Here is a 17029-nt window from a genome sequence, read left to right on the forward strand (position 1 = left end):
TGATATTCTCCTTTTTGTCTCTACATTACTACCACATTTAGACAGGACATGGTCATGGCTAAGCTATAGAGTATCTAAAAAATGTGTTATCCACTCTTTTCTATACCGTCTACAGCAAGTTTAGAGCTGCTATGAAAAGGACCTGAACTTAAACCAAGTTTAAGAAATAACAGACAATGGAGTCAAGTACAAAAACTCCTAAAGACTGTTCTCTCTGGTTTCGTCACTGTTTTCCCTGAAGATCATGTCTCACACCTCCTAAAATTAAAATGTCTCTTCCCTAAAAGTCAACTTTAAGAATTCATTTCTCCTTTACTTCACTGAAGCACACATACTGATTAACATGAAGCATACTGATTAGGAATGCCCTGTAAGAGTGTTAAATTAGCAAAAACCTTCTACATGAGGTCTGTGTCAAGATTTATCCAAGAGCAGAAGATTCTCTCCCTCAGAGACCCATTCTCCCAGCAGTAATGCCATCACCATCAAGCTATCATACTCACTATATATTCAAATGTTCTTTCCATGAAACTACAAGTCTTGACAACCATTTACAGTTCTCATTAACTCCACTAACGCCCCAAAGGCTGAATGACAACTATAACTCTGCCCCTCTGCCTGAGTATCATTACTACAAATATCAAGTATGTTCTATCTAAAAGGGCCAAATGAAAAGAAGCACTTTCCACGGCGCCTGGGTGGCTCAGTTGGTTAAGCATCCAACTCTTGATTTCAGTTCAGGTCATGATCTCAGGGTTTCATGAGTTCGAGCCCTGTGTCAGGCTCTGCACTATGTACAGAGCCTGCTTGGGATTCTCCCTCTCCTCCTCTCACTCTGCCACTCCCTGACTTGTGCTCTCTCTCTTGCAAAATTAATAAATAAACTTTAAAAAAGGCGGGGAGGAGGGCCTCTGGGTGGCTCATTCAGTTAAGCGTCCAACTTCAGTTCAGGTCACGATCTCCTGGCTTGTGGGTTCAAGCCCCATGTTGGGCTCTCGGCTGACAGCTCAGAGCCTGGAGCCTGCTTCTGATTCTGTCTCTCTCTCTCTCTCTCTCTCTGTCCCTCCCCTGCTCACGTTCTGTCTCTCTCTCAAAAATAAATAAACATTTAAAAAAATTAACAAAAAAAACCACATTCGGAGTTATTTATCTTCCTGCTTTTCATTTATACCCTGAATACATAAACCAAAGTTTATATCTCTGTGTTAAGCTATTTGCCAAGAGTGGCCACCCATTAGAAGTCTTTAAGACATTCACAAGGTTCCCAAAGGCATACTTATAGTAAATGCTACAATTACCAAAAAAAGAAAAAAGAAAAGAAAAAGAAAGAAAGAAAATTAAACTACAACTGACTTTGCTAACAGACCCTTATACCACCTCTCATATCTGATTTCAGACTGTCCTCTGATTCACCAACCAGTCTGCATTCAGAGGAATGGGACAAAATGCCCAAGACTTTAATACAGATACCACAGGTGAGCACAAACAGTTTATACTTAGCACACACTGTGGAGGTTAATAAGCAGATCGATGATTTCAGTTATTGCCTGCCCCATATAGTAACAAAACATTCATCCTTCAATAGCCATACTCTTACCCAATGAGCAAATTTATTTTGTATTCACAAAGAATCACCAAGTCCACAATTCAAATCTACACATGATAATGGAAATTTTCACTCTCTACATTGCATATTTCTGAATTAGTTGAATTTTTCAATGACTTCTTTTTTTGTGGTAAGACAAGATATCTAGTATGGAAATTAAATCCATATATAATCAGTGTCCAAAGTGCAGTAGACTTTATGTCCTTATTCTCAGGAAAAATTCCTCTTAATAAACCCAAATATATTGAAAAACGTTCTTAGCAAGCATATCCACCAAGTTGATTTTTTTCCCTCTGACCACAAAGATTATGTTGAAAATTATTTTTAGATTTAGAAAAAAGGTTTGTGGTATTTTTTTTTTTTTAGTATAGAAGGAAACAAAATCACATACAAGTATAACTAGTCCATTTTTAAAAACAGGAATACACAAATGGAAAAATATTGAGTGAATCCATTCTCAAAGAATTCTGGTAGGTGCTACCAGGAATACAAAACTGAGTAAGGTACAATACATACATAACTGTTGCAGAGAATAAACAGAGGTACAAAAAGCTATGAAGCTTGAAAAGAGAAGCTTTGATAATATTCAAAAAAATGGTGGTAACCACAATCAGAATCTCAGTAGAAATTGTCTGGTAAAGATAGATTTGGGGATATAAAGAATTTCTGAAGCCACAGGGTAAGAGAAACTCTGCAGGACAGACAGGAAGTGAAAAGAAGTGGAGTGTGAGGCACCTGGCAATGGCAATATTAAAGGAATGAGCACAGGAGGAAGATCCACTGAGGCAAACCTGGAGGGCGGAAAAAAGGTCAAGAGAGAATAACATCACTGAGGCCAAGTCCAGAGAGAGCATCTCAGGAGGTGGTGAACTGGTCCACAGCAGCCAACACATTTTTAAGAACCAGACTTAGTAGAAGTGGTTTTAATAAGGAAAAAAGGGTGGTAACCAAACCACAGAGATTTTAGTAAGGAATGATTAAAACACACACACACACACACACACACAATAAGCAGGAATATACCACAAATGTACACTATTCTTTTGAGAGTGTGAGTAAAGAAAAGCAATTGTATCACAGAAGGCCTTAGAAATATTTCCAAATTAATATTCGCAATCCCTCATATAAGTCCATGAGATCTATTACATCACTGCCATTATCCAACACCATTTCATTTTCACTAAAACTGAATGTAGAGCCCAAAAAGGGAATGGAGAAGACCAAATAACCAGTTGTTCACTGACCCACTTAGGGTCAGTGACCACGTCCAGATTCGTGCTCTGGAAATTTTGGCATTGGAACAAAGACTGACTCAGTCAGAGCTGGCAAGCAGCACTGAACCATGCACAAGAAAGAGTGGCAAAAGAAAATGCTGAGGACAAAGCAGGACTGCAAGGAAGACAGAATGACCAGCCTGGCCCCTAAGAGCGAGAAATGGGGAAAGCAGTCTTGGCTCAGCATTGTCAAAGGGTCCCACACATCTTGCTGTTTTGAACCTTTGAGTGTCTTATATCCTTTCAACAAAAGCTAGTTAGAAAGGAAATCTACTCCTTGCAAACAACAGAGCCATAACTAAAATAATTATAAACATTCTTCCTACTCTGACAGCATATAGATTACTAATTTTTTGATTATGCTACATAATGCTACAGTGAACATTTCCAAATACTAATTCTTATTTTCAGTTCTAATTATTTCCTGAGAATATATTTTTTATGTGGAATTGTAGGCCAACAGATATAAATGTTAAGGTCCTTGACAAACTGCTCCGAAAAGGTTATTCTACATAATAGCAATTTACTCTAACAGCCACAGGGTACATAAATATGGAGAAGTACAAAATTTTAAGACTTATGATGCTATCTTCAGTATTAACCATACATTTCTAGGCAAAAGGGTTCCACTTACCCTTTTGTCAATGTAAATCAAACACCCTTTTCCTTTTACCTCAAAGATTACATCTCCAAAACAATCCCTTTTCATCATTAGTCACATGACTACATTCGTCAAACCATGTTTCTCCTAATACTTAAGTTTGCAAAATTCACTTTCATTTCCTTTGGGGGAAAAAAAAAAAAACTTTACTGAGGTATAGTTTACATACCATAAGATTCATCCACTCTAAATACATAATTCAGTGATTTGGGTAGACTTACAAAGTTGCACAACCATCACCACAATCCAGGTTTAGAACTTTTTCATTACCCTAAAAATTCTCATGAGCTCATTTGCATTCAATCCTTGCTCCCACTACCAACCCCAGGCAACCACTCATCTGTTTTCTGTGTTTACACAGATTTGCCTTTTCTGAGCATTTCCAATGAATGGAATCATATTATATGTAGTATTTTCTAAGTCCTCACATCACTCAGCATAATTTTTTGAGGTTAATCCACACTGTAGCATGTACTTTGTTCCTTTTTTATTGCTAAACAGTATCATACTATATGTATATACAACATTTGGTTTATCCATTCACCAGTTAATGGATATTTCGGTTGTTTCAGTTTTTGTCTAGTATGACTAATACCACTATAAACATTTATGTATATGTTTTTGTGTGAACACAGATTTTCCTTTCTAATGAGTAGACACCTAAGTATGGAATGGCTCAGTCATATAGCATATATTTCTGTTTTAGGTTCATGTTTAACTTATTAAGAAACTGCCAAACTATTTTCCCAAATGGCTCTACCCGTTTACATTCCTACACTCTGCTTTTTAATATGCCCATGTGGCTAGTCATATTAGCCCACGTAAGAGTCAGATTTTCTGCATGGTAAACTCATACTTACCCACAGGTAAGTACAGCGTTCTACAAGTGAATACTTATAATTCAAAAGAGGGTATGTGATATGGTAGCTCACCACTTCCAACAACTAAATACCACAAGACCACTTCTCCATCCCTTATCAGAGATAGGAAAAGATAATATAAGAACATGGTCACACACCATCTTTAACTTACTCTGCACAAGTACTCAGGATCTCAAAACCATGATATAAACAACAGTGTTAGTTAGAAAGACTGGTGGTGGGGTGTCCAGCAAAACTGAGAAACTGTAGTTAAGAACTTTTTTACTGTAAGCGAACGAAACAATCAGCAAAACTAAAAGGCAAATGTCAGAATGGGAGAAGATATTTGCAAATGACATATCAGATAAAGGGTTAGTATCCAAAATCTATAAAGAACTTATCAAACTCAACACCCAAAAAACAAATAATCCAGTGAAAAAAATGGGCAAAAGACATAATAGACACTTTTCCAAAGAAGACATCCAGATGACCAACCAACACATGAAAAGATGCTCAACATCACTCATCATCAGGGAAATACAAATCAAAACCACAATGGGATACCACCTTACACCTGTCAGAATGGCTAACATTAACAACTCAGGCAACAAGAGATGTTGGCAAGGATGCAGAGAAGGAGGATCTTTTTTGCATTGTTGGTGGGAATGCAAGCTGGTGCAGCCACTCTGGAAAACAGTATGGAGGTTCCTCAAAAAACTAAAAACAGAACTACCCTACAACCCAGCAATTGTACTACTAGGCATTTATCCACAGGATACTGGTGTGCTGTTTCAAAGGGACACATGCACCCCCATGTTTATAGCAGCATTATCAACAATAGCCAAAGTATGGAAAGAGCCCAAATGTCCATTGATGGATGAATCGCTAAAGAAGATGTGGTGAGTATATACAATGGAGTATTACTCGGCAATCAAAAAGAATGAAATCTTGCCAATTGTAACTACGTGGATGGAACTGAAGGGTATAATGCTAAGTGAAATTAGAGAAAGACAAGTATCATATGACTTCACTCATATGAGGGCTTTAAGAGACAAAACAGATGAACATAAGGGAAGGGAAACAAAAATAATATAAAAACAGGGAGGGGGACAAAACATAAGAGACTCTTAAATATGGAGAACAAACAGAGGGTTGCTGGAGGGGTTATGAGAGGGGGATGGGATAAATGGGTAAGGGGCACTAAGGAATCTGTTCCTGAAATCATTGTTGCACTACATGCTAACTACTTTGGATGTAAATTTTAAAAAATAAAAAATAAAACAAGTTTAAAAACAAAGAACTTTTTTACTATAAAGGGAACTCTTCTAATAGTGAAAACTACACAAATGCCTCCATAAAATAATGTTTTAAGGTTCATCCATGGTGTGGCATAGACTGAGATCCTGTTCCTTTTTATTACAGAATGGTACTACATTACAGGGATATAAAACTATCTGATGCTCAGGAAAGAGTGGCATGCGACTCCTGGGTCCACAGCAGCAAATCATTAAGGGGTACGCTGCCCCAAGGCTAAGAGCATTAGGCATCAGTCTGAAAAATCCTGACACAAAGATGTCAGGCACCATACCTCAACAGCCTGGAACATGAACAGACCCCACTGGGAGATATAAGATACCACCAAAGAGAGAGAGAATGATGTCCTTTTGTGAAATACCTCAATGATCATATTCTTCTCCTAATTCCTGAACAAGAAGGGAAGGATGGAGATGGAGACAGGAAATGTAAAGAACCGAAAGGTATAGACTAGACTGCAGGATAATGGGTCTATTATTATTTTTGATACCTCACTGTGGCCCTAGGCTAAACCTAAGGGAGGTGTGTGGGTTTTTTAAAATTTTTTTATGTTTATTTATTTTTGAGACAGAGACAGAGAGAAACAAAGCATTAGTGGGAGAGGAGCAGAGAGAGAGGGAGACACCGAATCTGAAGGAGGCTCCAGGCTCTGAGCTGTCAGCACTGAGCCTGATGCAGGGCTCGAACCCACAGACTGGTAGATCATGACCTGAGTCAGACACTTAACCAACTGAGCCACCCAGGTGCCCCTGGAGGTGTGTGTTCATTTAGTCTACCCAATGGGGAAAATTCCAAGTAGGAAAGAGTCAATTTTGAAAATACCAGTTGCCAAAGATGCTAGTGAGGACCTAAAATATAATCGTACTTAAAAAGATAATAACAAGAATATGTCAATGCTTAATTTCTTTTCCTTCTGCATATATTTAAAGAGAATGAGGGTCGCCTGGATGGTTAAGTTGGTTAAGCTTCCGACTTCGGCTTAAGTCATGATCTCACAATTCGTGGGTTAGAGCCCTACATCAGGCTCTCTGCTGACAGCTAAGACCCTGGAGTCTGCTTCAGATTCTGGGTCTCCTTCTCTCTGCCCCTCCCCTGCTTGTGTTGTGTGTGCATCTCTCTCTCCCAAAAATAAGTAAACATTAAAAAAAAAATTTAACGAGAATGAAACCATGGTGACTATTCAAGAGAACCTGTGAAGGCACTCTGCCCCATTCACACATATAATAAAGTGTACTTGGGTACATGGGAGTACGTGATAAAATAAAGTTTGGGAAAGAGAGGGAATGAACTAGAAACAAAAACAATTACTGAACTACACCAAAAAACAAGAGTCAAGAAAAGGAAATGAAGATCAGTTTTTTTAAAGCACTGAATCTTTCTTTTGCTGTAAACAATTCAGAACATTCACCTTATATATAACATACCCTCATGTTAACAGAGCACTGATTTGAGTATATTTCATTAATATTAATCTTTACTAAAGAGATGGTTTTTTTAAAAATTAAAAATAATTTAACCAGCACAATAAATTATAACTTAAATTAACTGAAACTAGAACATTTTCCTATTTTAAAACTACCACTAAATCTTAAAGAAAGAACTCTGAAAAGCTTAGTATTAACTACATTTGAACACAATTCTGTATACAAATCAAAATGTTAAAGAATTCCGTCTGTAACAGAAGTCTTATGAATTCAAGAAACTTAAGGAAGATATAAAAATAACTGTTAATTTTGTCAACATTAAGGGATATTATAATTCAAATAGAGAAGGTAAAATCTCAAAGCCTTGAGTACCATTTCTTTAATAAAGAAGCAATCATTCAACAATTAAGTGGGTTCCTACTACTCTGTACCAGGCACTAGTTTGAGGCAAGGAGGAACCACAGATTCAGCACAGATCTTATAGGGTCAAGTTCTGGATTCATTTTCGTTGATTTTTGTTTTCTTTTTGAGAGAGAGAGAGACAGAACAGGAAAGGGGCAGAGAGACAGAGGGAGACACAGAATCTAAAGCAGGCGCCAGGCTCTTAGCTGTCCACACAGAGCCTGATGAGGGGCTCTAACTCAAGAACTGTGAGATCATGACCTAAGCCAAAGCTGGACACTCAAGTGACTGAGCCACCCAGGTGCCCTTTATTTTTTTTTAATTTTTATTTATTTTTCAGAGAGAGAGAGAAAAAGAGAGAGCAAGCAGGGAAGGGACAGAGAAAGAGAGGGATACAGAATCCAAAGCAGGCTGCAGGCTCCGAGCTGGAGCTCAAGTCAGACACATAACTGACTGAGACACCCGGGCACCCCTGGATCCATTTTGAAAGTAGAGTCAACAGTATTTGCTGAAGGATGGGCTGGATATAAGTGTGATAAAAGAGGAATCACAAATGACGCTGAAGTTTACCATGTGAGAGACCAAAAGTTTAAAGTTAAATTAACTTGGGGAAAGGGTGGTGGTGACTGGCTGGCTCTGTCAGTAGAGCATGTGACTCTTGATCTTAGGATTGTGAGCTTGAATCCCACACTGGGTGTGGAGCCTACTTAAAAAAATAAAATAAAATAAAATCTTAAAAAATAATAATAATAAAGTTAAATTAACTGAGACAGGGAAGATTGGAGACTGAATATCAGAGCGGGCAACAGATAGCTCCAAGAGTTGAAACTTGGATGTACTGAGTTTGAGGTGCTCATTAGTAGACATATCTAGTAGACAGTTAGCCAGTAAGCCCACTGAGGGAGAGGTCCAAAATGAAGATATAAATTTGTCACAGAGGTGGTTTTCAGAGCTATGAAACTGGATGAGATCACCAAGAAATTGGTACAGATCGAAAAGAAGACCAAAGAACTGATACCCAGAGCACTCCAAAATTAAAAAGTCAGGAGAAGAAGGAACTTGAAAAGAATAAAGAGAAAAGGCAGCCAGTAAGGCTGAATTAAAAGTAGGGAAGTATAGAAAATCCCAAAGAATCTATCCCAAAACTCCTAGAACTAGTGTGTGTGTGTCTGTGTGTGTGTGTGTGTGTGTGTGTGTGTGTGTGTGTGTGTGTGTAGCAAGGTCAATCACAATCTATATAGTAGCAATGGGCAATTAGAAGCCAACAATACCATTAATAACAGTTCAAAAAATTTAAATACTAAGTTATAAACCTAAGTAAGTATATGTAGGATCTATATGCTGAAAACAACAAAACACTGATGAAGGACTGTTTTTCCTAAATAAATAGAAAGACATCATCTTCATGGATGGGAAGATATAACAAGTTCAAGATGTCAATTCTCCCCAAATTGAGCTACAGCTTTAATGCAATTATTATCAAAATTCCAGCCATATTTTTTTTGTAGATACACTGATTCTAAAATTTATGTGGAAAGACAAGGGAAACAGCTAAAACAAGTCTAAAAAAAAAAAAAAACCCCAAAGCTAGAGGAGTCACACTTCCTGAAATTTACTGAGAAAAATGTACCTATTTTTTTCTCCATTTGATTTTTAGCTACTCAATATATATTTTTACCACCCAAAATAAAGCTACAGTAAGACATGTGGTATAAGAGGAAGGAAAGATATATAGATATACATACAGATATATCTAGATATAGATATAGAGATCTAGATATAGATATATCTATATCTATATCTATAGATATATAGATATCTATAGATATATATCTATAGATATATAGATATATATCTATAGATATCTATATATAGATGTATCTATATAGATATCTAGATATAGATATAGAGATCTATATATAGAGATCTAGATATAGATATAAATATAATATATAGATATGAGATATAGATATAGATAGATATAGATCTATAGATATCTATATCTCATATCTATATATCTATCTATATCTATATATATATATATACATATATATAGATATAAAGCAAGAACAAAGTCCAGAAATATATCCACACAAGTACAGCCAACTTTTTTTTTTTTTTTTTTACAAAGGTACAAAAGTCAGTCAGTGGACAATGGAGGGTCTTTTCAGCAAATGATATTCAAACAATTGGTTAGTCATACACACATAAAAAAAATGAACCTCAATCTAACTTCTTACTTCATATAAAACTTTACACAAAATGGATCACAGAGATATACAGAACAACACAGAAAGCTCTAAACTTTTAGAAGAAAACATTTTTTTGAGAGAGAGAAAGAGAGTGTGAGCAGGGGAGGGGCTGAAGGGGGGGGGGAGAGAGAGAGAGAGAGAGAGAGAGAGAGAAAGAGAGAATCTTAAGCAGGCTCCATGCCCAGTGTGGAGCCCAAGGTGGGGCTCAATCTCACAAACTGTGAGATTGTGACCTGAGCTGAAATCAAGAGTCAGATACTTAAGCAACTGAGCCACTCAGGCACCCCTAGAAGAAAATATTTTTAAAAGTCTCTGTAATAGGATTAAATGAAGAATTCTTAGACATTATACCAAAAACGCAAGTCTATAAAAGAAAAAAATACCAGTAAACTTGATACTCCAAAATTTAAAATTTTTACTCTCAAAAGACATTTAAGAGAATGAAAAGACAAGATACAGACTGGGGAATAATACTTGCAAATCACATATTCAACAAAAGACTTTACGCACTCAGAATAAATGAAGATCCACAGTTAAAAATAATAATAATAATAATAAATAAAAATCTCAACAGAAAATGAGCAAAAAACTGAACATACACTTCACCAAAGAGGATACATGGGTATGCAGCAACCACATGAAAAGACGTTCAACATCAATAGCCATCAGAGAAAAGCAAACTGAAGTCCCAAGGACACATCACTACACACCAATCAGAATAGCTAAAACAGGGGTGCCTGGGTAGCTCAGTGGGCTGGATGTCCAACTTCAGCTCAGGTCATGATCTTGCTGTTCTTGAGTTAGAGCCATGCATCAGGCTCTGTGCTGACTGCTCAGAGCCTGGAGCCTGCTTCAGATTCTATGTCTCCCTCTCTCTCTGTCCCTTCCCCACTCGCAATCTCTTTCTCTCTCTCTCAAAAATAAACAAACATTAAAAAAAGGAAAAAAAAAGTGGCTAAAATAAAAATACAACATTAGTGCTGGGAAAGATGCAGAACTAGTGGACTATACATTTCTGTTAAGAATGTAAAATGATGCAGAAAATAGTTTGGCAGTTTCTTAGAAATTTAAACATACATTTATTAAAAGACTCAGCAATTCCACTACTAGGTAGCTACCCTAGAAAAATGAAAACTTATGTTCACCCATTCAAGTATAGCCAACTATTTTGTTGTTGCTGTTGTTGTTGTTGTTGCTGTTTACAAAGGTACAAAAGCAATTTAATGGAGAAAGGAGAGTCTTTTTGGCAAATGATGTTGGAATAAATAATTGGTCATCCATACACAGATGCCAAAAATGAACCTCATAGAGCTTTTCTTGTAATAGTCAAAAACTGGAAATAACCAAGATGTCCCTCAGACAAACAGAAAAATAAACTGCAATACATTCATGTATTACTCAAAAGTAAAAAAAATCAATTATCAATGCGCTCAACAACTTATACAGATCTTAAGGGCATACTAGAGATTAAAAAAAAAGGTCAATTTCAAAAGGATATATACTGCATGAATCCGTTTATGTAACATGATTGACAAAATTATAGTGGTGCAGAATAAATCATTGGTTGTCAAGTATTAGGGACTGGGGGAGGGTGTGACTAGAAAGAAACAGTCTGAGGGAGTTTCTCTGGGGTGATCAACAGTTCTGAACAGTTACATGAGTCTATACGTGTGATAATGTCCTAGAATTTTACACACACACACACACACACACACACACACACACACACACCAAAAAACTGCATGTAGAAACTGGTGAAATCTGATTAAGGAGTGTATATTAGTTAATAATACTCAGAATTGTATCACAGTTATCAAACAGGTTATCATTGGAGGAAGTTGAGTCAAGGGAAGAGGGAACTCTGAACTATTTTCCTAACTCATATGAGAGTCTAAAATTATTTCAAAATAAAACATTTTTAAGTGTTTTTTTTTTTTTAATGTTGCTAATAGATCAAGTAAGACAAAGACCACTAGACTTAACAATTTATAAACTGCTGGTGACTGACAGGAACTGTTTCCATCAAGGTGATGATTAGAGAGCAGAATGCTTAAAACTCAAACTGTGGAGGGTTTTAAGTTATCGGAAATGGCATCAACTAGGACATGATCACAGAAGTTAAACGGTTGATGCTGATTCATAGGGGCACATGTACCCCAATGTTTACAGCAGTGCTTTCAACAATAGCCAAATTATGGAAAGAGCCTAAATGTCCATCAACTGATGAATGGATAAAGATGTGGTTTATATATACAATGGAATACTACTTGGCAATGAGAAAGAATGAAATCCTGCCATGTGCAGCAACGTGGATGGAACTGGAAGGTATTATGCTAAGTGAAGTAAGTTAGGCAGAGAAAGATATCATATGGTTTCATTTATATGTGGATCTTGAGAAACTTAACAGAAGACCATGGGGGAAGGAAAGGGCAAAAAAATTGTTACAAACAGAGAGGGAGGGAAGCAAACCATAAGAGACTCTTAAATACAGAGAACAAACTGAGAGTGGGTGAGGGGTTGGGGGAAAGGGGGAAATGGGTGATGAGCATTGAGGAGGGCACTTGTTAGGATGAGCACTGGGTGTTGTAGGTAAGTGATGAACCATGGGAATCTACCCAAAAACCAAGAGCACACTTTACACACTGTAATGCTAACCAAATTGGATAATAAATTATATTTTAAAAAAAATTAGAAGTTAAATGGCTGAAACAGACAATGAACTGGATCTTTGAAGTTGAAAAGTTAAGGGAACTGGAAATTTCTTACCAAATTTGGGGAGGGGGAGGATCAGCTTATTCTTCCAAAATTCTCAAGGAGGCTACTGAACTATATCAAGTAAAATAAACCACCAGATGTTCTTCTAGAGTTGCTCAAAGGTCTACAGAAAAGTTTATGAAAGCCCTAAACAAGTAGTAAAGTTAGACAATGGGAAACGATTGAAAAAAAATACATGCAAAGCATTTTGCTTCCACTTAAAAGGTGAATAATTGAGAGTACCTTTCTCCAAAATACAACACCAAAGTGGTTTACATATTATACTAGGAGCAAAATCAGTTAACCCTATTCTTAAGAACAAGGTCAGACTTTGAAACCAGTATGATGTTTGCATCAGTGAAACAAGCCCTCTTCTCATGGCTTTCTGATAGACACAAAAGCATCCTTTTTCAAGTTAGAGAAATACATATGAACAGATTAAGTGACTTACATAAAGTCACACTGAATTTCAGGAATGGAGCAAAGAATCAGATTCACATTTTCACTCTTAAAGAGTTTAGATGAGGATTCAGAAACTGTTCCAGCAGATAGTCAACATAGACAAGCTTCACTGCAAGGTTTAGTGGCTATCACTAACCCAAGCTTCCTGCCACTCTTCCCTAATCTAATCTTCACCACCTTGATTCACATTCATAACTACAACTAATAAAAGAAAATCAAAATCAAAGAGTTGTACTCTTTTGGGCTTACCCACTTTCATCAGAACAGACCCACTCCACACTGAAGACAATGAAGTACTGTCAAAAAGAATGTGATCTACAGAGTAAGGTAGATTTGAGGTTAATATCCCAACTCCACCCTTTGGTAGCTATAAAGGAAAAACACCTACCAGCCTCAGAGAACTGCTAGGAGGAGATTTTTAAAAATCTCTAACATTGTAATAATTCATACACAAAAGCCACAGAAGAACACAGCCTTCCATTTACCCTATAGGAAAAAATTCTAAGCCAAACAATGAGCAGCCAAACTACAATAATTTCAAAGAGAATAAGCAAAATTCTATAGTAAACAAAATGGATGCCTTTCCAGTTACTCTTTTTTTTTTTTTTAAGTTTATTTATTTCTTATGAGGGGGGAGAGAGATAGAGAGAGCGTGTGCACAAGCGAGCGAGGAGCAGAGAGAAGGAGACATAGAATCTGAAGCATGCTCTAGGCTCTGAGCTGTCAGCACAGAATCCTCTGCCAGGCTCTAACTCACAAACCGTAAGATATTACTTAATCTGAAGTCGGACCCTTAACCAACTGAGCCACCCAGGCACCCAGTCAGTTACTCTTTTCATCTCCTTGCCCCATGATTTTCTTATTGGGACACATGAAACAGAAATACTCTCCACGCTGGAGATAACAGGTAACAGATAATCTGCTAAAATTAAACAAGGGTATACTCCCCACCCCAAGTTACAGAGAAATTATATAAAAATTATACAGAAATATTTTTTCTCTCTCTCTCAAATTTTGAGAGCTCCTCGAAGAATGCTTTTAGGTATATCAGAAGATTAACATTCAAGTGTAAGAATGTATAGAACACATACGTGTATTTAACTAAACACACAACTTGTACACTGTGCTTCAAAACTACCACATGTTCTACTGAGAAAATCACTGAATCACTAGACCATGCATCCCACTTTTCTTGCCCTGCCAGTGACCTCTGCTTATAATCCCTCTAGATACAACAAGATCACAAATTGGATTTCCACCCCCACCCTCTAAGCCAAGACAACCACGCCTGTGGAAGAGCTATTGGAAAGTAGCTTAATTAAAAAGACTCCTCTCTGCTGCTACCCACTGCGGTGAGCAGCTACTGATAAGGCAGCAACTGGGACCTGCTTTCCAAAAAGAAGCTGTTCGGACACAATGCTCTGAACTGGTGTTGACTGTTCACAAGCCAAAACCACAAGTAAAAACACAAGTGTTGTTTCTACAAGTAATACAGAATTCTATTTCTTGTCATGTTAGAAACACAGGTTCATGATAAAAGCAGCAAATTGTCATTTTTAAGACCCTTTCTCATTCTCATTCCAAATATGAAAGCTTAAAAATAATTAATAAAAATGTTGGAGAATTTCTTCTAATTCTTACTTAAAGAAGGAGCCCACAGGAATTTGGCTACAATAAAATATTAAGTGATCTTGTAGAAAGCCAGATACAATGACATAAACTATTTATAGCTACAGGAAACACCAAAATGTTTCACGAGTGACTTCTTTACAGACACTATTTTTGCTCATGCTTCACAATTACTGAATAAGGTAGTATTCAAAATCCCTCTACTGCATTGGATATGCTTATTTTTTAGGACTTACATCACCAATCCTGCACTCCCATCACAAATGAGTTAGTTTCACATAAGCAGTTTTAAGCTTACATTTTTAAACATAAGTCCTGTTTTCAACAAAAACTAAATTTAGGATTTTCAAATATTTGTTTAAAGTAACCACGTAACATGACCAAGAAATTAAATAATTTTAAATCAGCTTTCTTTAAAGGGCTTAAAGATTCTTTACTCTAAGATCCCAGGCCCTCAAAATCCTAGTTCTTTCCTAACATTTGGTATCCAAATCCAACCTGAACAAATGAAGGAATGACCCTGGTCCTTATTTACCTCACTTAATTGGGACTAGTCATATTTCATTATACAGATATTAAGGTCTTGGATTATGTCTTAGACTTTTGCTGAGAACATTACATAAGATATACAAATCACACAACCTTTCAAAAATTCAAAAAGTTTTGACTCCAAGAGTTTGGGATAATGGACTGTGAACCTGTATTTAGATAACATCTTCACTATCAAAAGAAGCTTCTAAATTCAACCTATTAGTTTTCAGGATGCTAAAAAATTTTTAAATTATTTGAGTTTTATTACATAATGAAACCTGAAACAGCAATGATCCCTTACATAAAATGTACTAAACACATCTCCCACACATGTATTCTCTTAATTATCGGACTGTGTCACAAGACTTGTTTCCTTATTTTTTCATTATAAAAACTGAAAGCTTGCACTGAATTTTTAAGTAACTGTCATGTTTTCTAAATTTAAGTCTTTGCCAGACTAAGTCATAAAGTAAAACATTTTATTTATTAAACTGTCAACCAATTTTGCACTCCTTTCCTGAGAACCAATAATCTGAAGTCAAAATACTCCTATGAGTTAACATAAATAAGATGAAGCGTAGCCCTGAAATTTTAGTTTCCTACCACATAATCCTACTCCTAGCAATGAATATATAAATATTCATTAACTACAAGGATAATCATTTTTAGCAATCATTACTAATATTTAGCCAAAGAACACTGACATTTCACTAGACTTGATGAACAAATTTTTTTCTTTAAAAAAAAATTTTTTAATTAATACACTCTATCTTTTAAAGCAATTTTTGATTTAAAAAAAAAAAACTGAGCAGGAACATTCCCTCTCCACAACCACAACCGTTAATTTCCCTCCATTATCAATGTCTTTAACTGATAAACCAATACGGATATATTATGGATATATTATTATTAACCAAACTCTATAGTTCACATTAGGGTTTCTTTCTGTTGTACATTCTATGCGTTTTGACGAACACATAATGACAGGCATCCACCACAAAAACATCATACAGAAGAGTTTCATTGTCCCAAAAACCTTCTGTACACCAATCCCTCATCCCTCCTCTGTCCCCACCCCCAAACCCCTTTCAACCAAAGATCATTTTGCTGTCTCCAGAGTTTTTTCAGCATGTCATATAGTTGGAATTATATAGTATGTAGCCTTTTCAGATTGGCTTCTTTCATTTCACATTATGCATTTAAGGTTCTTCCATGTCTTTTTATGGCTGGATAGCTCATTTCTTTTTAACACTGTATATATTCCATCATATGAACATACCACAGTTTATCCATTCACCTACTGAAGGACATCTCAGTGGCTTCGAAGTTTTGGCAATTATGAATAAAGATCCTGCTGTAAATACTGGTGATTTTCTGTGGACATAAACTGTTTAATTCATTTGGATAAATACCTAGAAGCACGACTGTTAGATCATATGATAAGATTATGGTTACTTTTCCAAGAAATTGACAAACTGTCTTCCAAAGTGGCTAAAGCATTTTACAATCTCAACAGCAATGACTGAGAACTTCTGTTGCTCCACATCCTCACCAGCAGTTGCTGTTGTGTTTTGAATTTTAACCATTCTAATAGGTGTATAGTGGTATCTCATTGTTTTAAATTACAATTCCCTAACGAACTAAGATACTGGCCATTGTTTCATGTTTATTTGCCATCTACATATCTACTTCAGTGAAGTGACTGTCTGTTCAGATTTTTTCCCTACTTTTTGATTGGGCTATTTATTTACATATTGTTGAGTTTTAAGAGTTCTTTGTATATTTCAAATAAAGTCCTTCACCAGATATGTGTTTTGTAAATATTTTCCCTCAGTCTTGCTATACTATATACAGAGCAGA

At 36.3% G+C, this 17029-nt stretch overlaps 1 protein-coding gene across 2 annotated transcripts in view; it reads right to left on the reverse strand.

The window, feature by feature from the left end:
* PLPP1 (phospholipid phosphatase 1) overlaps nucleotides 1-17029 on the reverse strand; it is an 88882-nt gene that overhangs the window by 35509 nt on the left and 36344 nt on the right. The gene's annotated exons all lie outside the window — the stretch shown is intronic.

Source organism: Acinonyx jubatus, chromosome A1, assembly GCF_027475565.1.
Source record: "Acinonyx jubatus isolate Ajub_Pintada_27869175 chromosome A1, VMU_Ajub_asm_v1.0, whole genome shotgun sequence".
Taxonomy (NCBI): Eukaryota; Metazoa; Chordata; class Mammalia; order Carnivora; family Felidae; genus Acinonyx; species Acinonyx jubatus.